The 10,945-nt window shown below is 38.8% G+C and overlaps 1 pseudogene; it reads right to left on the bottom strand.

Annotated features, from left to right (window-relative positions):
• Nucleotides 1–1,221: 1,221 nt before the first annotated feature.
• LOC141981131 (small nucleolar RNA U3) lies at nt 1,222–1,324 on the bottom strand (annotated as a pseudogene).
• Nucleotides 1,325–10,945: the final 9,621 nt, after the last annotated feature.

Raw genomic sequence — 10,945 nt, forward strand, 5'->3', positions numbered from 1 at the left:
AATATTATTATCCCCTATCTTATAATCAAATCACATCGGATTAAGAGACTTCAGTATGACATTGTTCTTTTTTGTAAGAAAAGAAAAAAGCACATTAACATGATCTGAGGTTCTGAGAACCAAAACAGCTGAATATTTTGTCAAAACACAGCTCAGACAATTAACCTATATATTCAGTTCTCATGATTGGGGGTGGGGGATTGTCATGGCTTTGGTTGGTTGTTTTTTGTCCATAAAAATGCATAGTCATAGCCATTATATTGCCAATGAAATAAAGGAGTGTGCTAGCAGCTAGCTCTCCTCCATTTTTATTTGCTGATTTAAAAAGTGAAATTTCTCCTGCAAATCTTTGGATTTCTTCTTGTAGTCTATGCCAAATAACTCAGAGCTACAGGAAAAACTCCATTATTATAGTTTGGGAAGGACCATCACACTACTATAGTATTATGTTTTATGGCATATAAACAGAGAATTTAAATACTCTTGCTGGAAGGTTGTAATGTAGCACTACTTTATTTCATAGAATTCAGAAGGATAACACATAAGAACTCCAAAACCGAGAGAGACGAAGCAGGCTTCTCATTAAAACAGAGAGGTCCAACTAGGCTATCTGTCTGCTGTCTGACAGCTGCTAGATGAAGATGTCATACCCCCCAACAGTGCCCCATAGCCTGCAAGCAGGATAAGCATTAAAAGCAAAAGCCTGAAATGTAAAATAGTAGCATACAATTTGAATACAGTTTTAAATATACAACTTATAGTGAAATCCAATTTTTGTTTGTTCTGTGCTGCATGAGGCTATTGTTAGGTGGAAGGAGGGAGGCATAGGTATGGTGAGCTGAACGCAACTGTACAGGTCCAACAATAATATGCAATCTGTTTATTACAGGATAACAGAACTGTCAGAAACAGATACTCTCAGCAAGCATCTACCATCATTAACTATAATGCCTTGCCTAGCACTTGGAAGATACTCTTCAACAGAGTTAATGGGCGCCCTGCAAAGTTTGCCCAAGAAGATAAATGCTGATATTAACAGATGAGATGTGTCTTATGAGATCACTTCCAGGAAACCTGGTGGCCATTCTGGAATCCTGAAAAATATGCCATGTAAATACCAGTTAAGTAGGAGAAGGCCTTTTTTGAATTAAACTGCCATCTGTCTGTTACTCCCTGTAGCTGAATCATGTCTGACTTTCTCCCTTCTCTCTTTCATTCACCTTCCTCCTTCACCTAGTGGCCAGGAATTGCACCAGCTCAAGACACTTTCGGCTACACTTCTCTAGTTACAAACTATAGAAATGATCCCTGAAAGTATAGTCTCAATCATGGTAATTTACTCAGACTACCTACAGATACATATATGGGTACTACATGTGTGGTGGAAAGCAGTGACAAATGTACCTGAACTTATTTAAGGAATCTAGGTGCTTTTAACCTTCAGGGTTTTTTTTAGTTTGCCTGCACTGGGTGGAATGTGAAATTAGAGGCATTTTGGGTTGATGTCTAGAGGCAGGGGAAATCTCCAAGATGTGCCAGAGATTGATCCCTTCTGCTTTTACCCAGGAGGAGATCATAATGGCAGGGAGGGGAATACTGATGGCTTCCTCTTTATCTCCTTTGAGATATAGTTTGGGTGTCATGGAAGAGAGGCACAAGCCAAAGGAGTTGAGGTAAGGGAAGAAGACAACTACTTTATGTTCATTTCAATGGTCTCTCTGTCCCACTGCTGATGGTGGTTCAACCATGGAATGGCTGCTGAGTCATTTCAGGTGCAATGCCCATTCCTCATTAGTTTGTAATGATAGTTCATGCAGCCAGATTGAAGAACCAAAGACGCAGAGGAAAACTTCTTTCTTTCCAAACGACATGTTCCTTTGGGCAGCAAAAAATGAGAAGGCCAAGCTGGCCAACCTCAGAAAAGGAAGAAGGCAGGGAAGTGTCTGAGCTGTCTGAGGAAGAAGAAGAAAGGAGCATGCTGAGCAAGGGGGCTTGTCTTGGGTTTTTTTTTGACCTAAACAGCAAAGAACCAAGGGAGAGGCTGTGGATAAAAAAGGCTGGATGCTGTGACTATGTAGGAGGCCCCAGGAAGGATATGCAGGGCATAAAGAGAGTGGAGGAGAATGATGCCTCTGTATAAACCAGAGCAGGTCAAAAAGAGGGAAACATTTCTGCAAAGATATCACACAAAGAATGGTAAACTTTTTCTTTAAAAAAAAATCAATTTTTTTCAGCCAGATCTAGTATAAGGTCAAAGGCAGCTTATCAGGCAGTGGTCAGAGATGAGAGCTCTGCCTGAGCCAGGAGTAACAGGTTCTCTCCTGTGAGGAAGTTGTCCATTCAGCCCAAAGCTCTCCAACAGATAGGGGGATTGGCCACTATTCAAATAAGCCAGATGACAAAAGATGAGAGATCAGGAATTGTTTGATACTTACTGTATTTTTACACAGTAGACAAAAATCTGAAATGTGTAGCCTCTTCCTATTGCTTTCCCTCCTGCATCCTACACCTCAGGCTAACACCTTCCAGAGCATTATTTCAGTTCTATCCCTTCTAACTAAACAAAAGTCCATTCCATAAGTACTTCTCATTGTCAGCTGGCAGCCTCATGGCTTCTCACCTTCTTCTTGAACAGAAGCCACAGTCACTTCAGTGAGAAGGGAGACAGCCAGATGGTTAACTCTGTTTGCAATGTCCTTGCAGCATGTCACTATTTTCCTTCTGCCTGATGAGAGGAGGTTTCTGAGATTATGCTCTTTGTCCTTTACAATCAGGGCCATCTGATCAGGGGTAGTCACAAGAGTCAACATTAGCCAGGAATTCTGGTGGTAAGTGTTACCCAGTCTTGGAAGGTGTGCACCAAAGACAGAGGAGCAATGAATGGTCAATCTGGTGAGTATTTGGGAAGCAAATTATTGAAGTGTGTTCACCTTACATAGAAGGTGTGATTTGGAAATATGCATTTAAACTAGCTGTATTTATAGTGTGGTTTTAGAAGTTACAAAACTCTCTATATGTCACTAAATTACAACCCATTAGTTAATAGCAGTTCCTTAACTTGTTTGGTTCTGTACTTTCCTTATCTCTGTTTTGGATACTTCATGCCAAACCAGTTCGGTATAGAAGTACATCCCAGCCTGTGCTAGGACACACCAGGCATGTATCTTGGCTTTGGCAGGCCTCCTATTTTCTAATGCCAAAACTGACTTCAGCTTTGCAGAGTGTTGTGGGATACTAGACATGGGTGACCAGAATAGTCGGGAGAGCATAATACATTCAGTAAACATAACTTCCCCAAACACACACACACACACACACACATACTAATAGCAGGCACATAATACCTGTTAATACAGTATATACTACGCCTAATATATATGTATTGGTTAACATGAGGGAAGTGAGAACAGAACCATCCCCCATCCCTCGAGAGTTTACAGGTATACAGATTTGGTTTTGGCCAGCTGCTATCTCATACTGATCAGGAAATCTAAAGTAATCTAAATCTTTGTTTTGTTTACTTCTTTATGAAGTTAAAAAAGAAATCTAGCTTCAAAGTTTGGGGTTTTCTTCAAAGTGTTTCATTTTCCACTTTTCTTTATATAAAAAGGAAAATATCAGTTCTGACTTCTTTTTGGTGGAGGTTTTTCCCAAGATCCTTGAAAGACCTGGATGATGATATCACTGCTTGAAGCTGAAACTTGACTAACAGCTTTCCTAGTTCCAAGTAGAAGTGTGATAAAGGCAATATTGAATTTCAGTATCTCAAGTTTAAATTTGCTAAGATGTCACCATTCCGCTTTTTCAAAGAACCTGCCACAGTCCTTCAGCAAATAATGGAAGTCAGAACCTTGTATTTATAAATGTAAAAAAAAATTGTAAATAATAATAAACAAAAACAAATAAGAAATTATTTTTTGAAAACAAAAGACTGTCTTTAGAAATCATAAATGAGAATCAAGGGACAAACACCATTTTGTATGCTTTTTTTGCAATACACATTTGTAGGAGAAATTCATCCTCAAGCAATATAACTAACTAAAAACATCTATCTATATACGTTTTATAGGGAATAACAATGCCTCTTGGGTTGAGAAATGTGACCTCCAGTGGGCAACAATGTCCTTGCAGTGAAGTTTTGGACATTATACTCACTTCTGAGAGTCCCTTTTGCTTTTTTCAAGCCTTGGGAACTAGTTATTCCCAATAATCTGAGCCTCCATCTGCATCTCTGTGTACAGTACATATTTCTCTTTATTCTGATAAACATTCTCTATATAAATAACTATTTTCCTCTTGTATACATGTATATAATGTGTACACACATATTTAATCACCATTGCAAATTATATATCATAATAGAGCAGGTGAAGTATTAGGTTTCTCTGTATGTACTATAGTTTTCTTATTTTCATTTCTCTCTACAGACCCTATATTTACAAACATGTTCACCGAGTGCCATATGGACAAAACAGTTCCTGGTAAAAATTTGGACAACAATTAACATAAGCACTGCAGGAGATCCCAACTGTTGACCTCTAAAAAGAACAGGTTTCAGAGTAACAGCCGTGTTAGTCTGTATTTGCAAAAAGAAAAGGAGGACTTGTGGCACCTTAGAGACTAACCAATTTATTTGAGCATAAGCTTTCGCGAGCTACAGCTCACTTCATCGGATGCATACTGTGGAAAATACAGAAGACGTTTTTATATACACAAACCATGAAAAAATGGGTGATTATCACGACAAAAGGTTTTCTCTCCCCCCACCCCACACTACTGCTGGTAATAGCTTATGTAAAGTGATCACTCTCCTTACAATGTGTATGATAATCAAAGTGGGCCATTTCCAGCACAAATTCAGGTTTTCTCCCCTGGCATATGTGTTTATTTATCCCAACATTCCCTTTTAATTAACAGTTCTGAAAGGTGTACTTGGTTATGACTATTGTGTTCTAATAACATGGGGAAATTCTAAATAGGTTCAGTGAAATTTCAGTTCAAAACATATTAAATAAAATATTTCTAGGAAAAAAATCTGCTAAGGAGTTAGCTCATCATGAATAACATTTATTCTGGCCTCAATTAATACTAGAGATCAGCCAGAGTAGTGAAGTTTATATTCAGATCTGGAATCAGATTTTAGTGCAATGTTCCCTGAAGTGCAGAGTGCTTGGGTTTGATGCTCCAGCTTGGTCCATTTTAGAAATGTTTGATTGTAAAGTTTGTATCTGTGGTCCAGAATTTCAAGAAGGGAAAGGAGTGAGAGGTCAAATTCTGTGTTCTGGTTTGAGCCCATCTGTGACAGAATATACGTCTGTGTTCACAGCCTACAGACTATTGTCATTGTTTTGCTACAAGGCAAGCCTTGTGAGGTATCATTTAAAAACTCATAATTTGCTGATCAATAATACCATGGCAAAATGCATGTAGTAGAGTTATATGTGAAGTTTTAAACATAAATTGAGATCATGACTAAAAGTATGTTTTCTAGAGAAGTCTGGGAAAAGGCCAAACCAGTTTCTTGAGACAAAGAGTAAGCTGTCTCAGCCAGGTATAAACAAGACTGATGGACCATTACCTGTTAACTGGCCATTCTTTGTCAGGAAAGGGGGCATGGGTGAAAAATCTACATTTTAGCAAAGAGTTTCCTTCCACACAAACTGCTTCCAGCTGGAAATTCTCAAATGGGGAGACAGGAATATAAAAAGGAGGGACAAACACCCCAAGGCACCCACCCTCCCCCCCCGCTCATCACATTCATTGCACCTGAAGCACCAACAGAAGCCTTCATTGGACTCTGGGAGAAGGGGTCATTAAGATTGCTGAGAGCATGTGGTGGGAGAACTTTGCTTTGAATTTACCATAGTTTGTTAAGTTAGTCACCAGTAGCATTTTATTTTTATTTTTATTGTATTTCTGATTTTTATGCCTCATTACTTGTCCTCACTTAAAATCTGTTTCGTGGTAGTTAATAAACTTGTTTTATTGTTTTATCTCATCCAGTGTATTTAAATTGAAGTGGCTGGACAACTCCATTTGCGGTGACAAATTGTGCGCATATTATTCTTTTAAAGAAATAATGGGCTTAATATAACTTGTATTGTCCAGGAGATGGCTGGGCAGTACAGGACATACATTTCTGGGGGAAATCTAAGACTGGAGGTGTCTTGAGGTCACCCTGAAGTATAACCAAATTGGTCAGAGCCAGAGTGTAACTCAAGGTATAGCTTGCATGCTGTAAGGCGGTTTGTGAGTGGCCCAGGTGGGAGCTATTTCAGTAAGGCATTGTAAGACACTCAAGGTTGCAGGGTAGGGCTGACACAGCTGATCATTAGTCTAAATTGCACTCTGGTATGTCACACCATCTCTGAAAAATAACATGACATTTGCTTTGAAAACTGGAGAAAATAGCCGTGGTAGTTATCTCTGTAATGGGGTGGGTTGAAAGAACAGTGACCAGAGGGGAGGTGGGGGGAACAAGCTACTCAGGAGTCCAACACCTTTTAAGTGTTGGACTCCTGAGTAGCTTGTTCCCCCCGCCTCCCCTCTGGTCACAGTCCTTTCAACCCACCCCATCAGACAGATATTTCAAAGACAATGAGTATATGTAGTGTATATGCATAATATACAAATGTATCCAGAGATGTGCATTGTGAATACACAAAATAACATAAAATGGCTCTTTGCTATTGGCTTTTTTTTTAAATTCCAGCCAACACATTTTCAGTTGGTGTAAATCAAGGTAGCTTATTAACTTCAGTAAAGCAACATGGATTTACATAAGTTTATGATATGGCCCTCTAAATTAAAAATAAAATAGGCGTCTTAGTGTTACTGCATTAGGTTGTGGAACTTCCCAGGCATCATGGAAATATTTTTCCTCAAAGATGAATGTAATGTCAGTACTAAAGGATACATCTGGCTCTCAGGCACATGGTTTGTTCCTTTATATGAATTCAGACACCCAAGCACATAACCCACCCTCCCACCCCCCAGGCTCTGGAAGACTATTAAAGGAACTGCATTAATTTTTAAGGCCATGTAAAGGTGTCAGGGTAGGGGTGATACAAGTAAATGGTAAAGGCCCAGCAAAAATGCAAAGCTTGTGGTACACTTTTACAGCATAACATATCAGTCTGTTAGTAAAAGAAGGACCTTTTACCAGAAAAGCAACAACAACAACAACGCAGGTGTAGGCGCACAGGGTATTATTGAGTCTACTTGGCTGAGATCCTCTATTGCCTTACCTCAAGTGGATGGTTACACCAGAATGCACATTTGAAATGCAGTGAACATCAGGGCATTGCCAAGAATTAGTGAAGAGATACGACTTGCTGAAAATACTTACCAGAGGGATCTTATACCCTGGTAAAACTGCACTGTGTACAGCATTTACATACTGGGAAAACACAAAAATGGAATTCTAATGTATCTCTGGCTTCGCTGCATTACACAAAAGGAGAAAATAAAACATATAATTAAAATATTTGTAAACTACAGCAGCATCAGAGTGACATGATACCTTAATGATTATTACATCTCATTTCCATGTGAGGGACTGAGGTATGAGATCTGGGGGTGTTTTTGCTTTCCTCTGCAGCATGGGGCATGGGTCACTTGCAGCTTTAAACAAATGTAAGTGGCGGAGTCTCTGTAATGTGCAGTCTTTAAATCATAATTTCAGGACTTCAGTAACTCAGCCAGAGTTTAGGGGGTCTATTACAGGAGTGGGTGGGTGAGGTTTTGTGGCCTGTAATGTGCAAGAGGTCAGACTAGATGATCATGATGGTTCCTGGTGGCCTTAAAATCTATGAGTCTATGAGTGGAGACCCCTGGATGTATTAGAGGTGACCCTCACTCTCTGGGAGAGGGAATGAACATTGGTAAATACAGCATACTTGTGTTTTGAGCAACAGTTAAGATCAGCCCATGGCAGCATTTTTCTCAAAACATTAGCCCTTTTGGCTCTGCAAGGGAGATTAAAGGGATTTAAAAGAAAAAAAGTGACCACTGATGAAGCATCCATGAAGCCTCTAATACCATTTAAGAGATGACTGAAGAGACTTTGCATTAGCCATAAATGCATATTGTTTTCTTAGGCAGCCACACCACTTAGTTGGGTCATGCATGGAATTCAGTGGGATTACTCCCTTCAATAAGGACTATCCACGTGAATAAGGATTTGGCCAATATACAGCGATTATAATAATAATTACCATGTAATTTATAATTTTACCTGAAGTACAGAAGATTATTTCTTAAACTATGTCTGAAATTCCAGGAGTCTTGGAGGAAATGGCTGGGTAAAGAAAAACCTGCATGTGAATATCTGGAGTATATGTGGAAACATTATTTATAAACACTGAATATGTTAAACTGTGTCACATTGTCTATTCAGAAGAGGTCATGCCTGCATCACCAGTGAAAGTATTTGAATCTACAGAAGCTGGGGAAGGAGGAAAAGAGAAATAAAAGATTAACTGATGTTTAAAGTATCTATGCTGCCAACCTCCTGCTTGTGGGAGCCTTATTCACATTAAAAAGTGCAGAAAGAAAAGAGGTGAAATAGGAGGGAAAGTCACCCTGATTGGACAACTAATTCCATAGAGACAATATCCTGTATGAACATACAGCAAAATGAAATTCCTTGTGACTATTAAGCTAAATGATTCATGCAGAGCTGAAGATCTGATTTACAAAAGAAGATCAATGATTAGGTAAATCTCCAATCTTGTGTTTGCTTTCTGTCATTGTTCCTGGCAGGTTTTCAACTGAAAAATACTTTTTTCATAATTACTGGAAGATATTTCTGTCTATATTTTTCAAAATACCATCCAGTGGAAACAGAACAGATGTTAAAAGAACTATACTCATTTTGTTGATCTAATTCTTTTATTTTGAGACAAACACTTTTTGACATGAATATATAAACTGAAATATATATATTATATTTTGGCTTATATAGCGAGAGACATCTTGATAAAATGTTATGAGCTAGCTCCTCAGCTTGTGTGAATCAGCTACTTACTTTAAACCTGCTTCATCCAATGTGCTGAGCCAGAATTTGTTTCAAAGACTATCTGTTCTTTCAGAATATTTCTGAGAAAGTGGAGAGACTGTTCTGGTTTAGACAAGTTGGAAGTGATATTAGACCGTGACATTGGTTCCCACATAGCTATAGATGACCATGTTAAATAAAGGACTGATTTAGAACCAGTGAATTCATTGGGAATTTTTCAGAATACTTTAATGGGAATAGGACTGGGCCTTAACTTGCACCACTCATATAAATGGGACTATTTAGAATTGTAATTTATGATTTCTCCGGCACTCAGACATATCTGTAGGAAGCTCTTCATTTGAACTGATTATATGAACTAGAGTAGCCAAATCTAATCAGTTTTATATCCTTGATGAAATCTCAGCACTATGTAAAGCTTTTTTTTAAAACAAAAGGAAATAAATAGGCCTTGGAGTCTAAATATGCAATAATACAATTATTGGTCCTATTAAATGATACATAGTTTTTGGACCATAACTCAAATTCATGCTTTGGACCATAACTCAGACTTCAGTTCAGTCGTGAGGGATAAATTTGGCTCCTCAGGCAAAAAAGTAAATTTCTAGGAAGCATACATTATACACTCCAGTCCTGCAAACACTTATTCATACGTTAACTTTACACTTTTGTGTAGTCCCAGATGTCAATGAGACTGCTATACTAAGGACCAGATCCAATTCCCGATAAAGTCTGTAGGACCAACCCAAATGACATTAATGGGTTTTGTCAGACCCTAGTGCTCACTAATGTTTAGGAACCTCTCTATGGATAACCATCACAAAATGTTTATGAAATTTCTATTTCAATAAATGTATACCAATTTAGCCATAGTGGGTACAACACCGCTGAATTCTGTGAAGTTACTGTGACAATTGACAATATCCTGTAATGTACTGAACAAACCTTATGGAATTAAAATAAGCTTTACCGAGCTGAGTTAAACTTTATCATATTTGTGCCAACACCTTTGGGATACATTGTATTAAAAATGCAATTGTGTACATGTTTTGGCATTGCATGTATCTTCTCTAATAGGGAGGGGGATGCTCATGAACTTCCTCTGCTATCAGCCTCTGGGGAGATATGCATAACTAGTTCACACTGAATTCTCCAGAGACCCTCAGACAAAGAAAAAGACTTTTGGATAAAAAGACTGCATTTTGGCTGACTCAGGACTTTCTTCCTGATCTAGCAAACACCAGGATTCCTGGTCTACAGAGGACCCCAATCCTCAGGAGAAGATTGGAAGGACTTGGTCTACTAAAGCCTCGTAAGACTGGGTACCTATTCTGATCTGAAGCTCTGATGAACTGACTCCAACTGGGCTTTCACCTTCAGCCTGCGCTTAGACTCCAATCCTGATTTGGCTTCTCTGTGAACTCTGACCTCTGTTCTAACCCAAAGCCTGTCCCTCGGGCCCCGGTTTCAGCGCTGCCCTGGGTTCACTTCTGACTCTCTGGCTGGCTCTGACTGCCTAGAACCCAAAGCCTGACAGGTGATGCCTCATAGGCTTATTGGCATGTGTGTCTTTTAGCATTTTAATACGTTTTCTCTGTAACGCTTTTTATCCTAAGAATAAAGTAGGCTTGCTTAGAAAGAACTCTGTGGTAACTTAGATAACAGTTTTCAGTATGTATGTATATATATATATAGATAGATCTTCTTACTATATGTTCCATTCTATGCATCAGATGAAGTGGGCTGTAGCCCACGAAAGCTTATGCTCTAATAAATTCGTTAGTCTCTAAGGTGCCACAAGTACTCCTGTTCTTTTTGCGGATATAGACTAACACGGCTGCTACTCTGAAACCTGTCATTATGCAAGGCACTGAATTTAGCTGTATGGAATGGAAATCCATCAACTTCATGAAAAAACTCGTACAG

Source organism: Natator depressus, chromosome 1 (genome assembly GCF_965152275.1).
Source record: "Natator depressus isolate rNatDep1 chromosome 1, rNatDep2.hap1, whole genome shotgun sequence".
Lineage (NCBI taxonomy): Eukaryota > Metazoa > Chordata > Testudines > Cheloniidae > Natator > Natator depressus.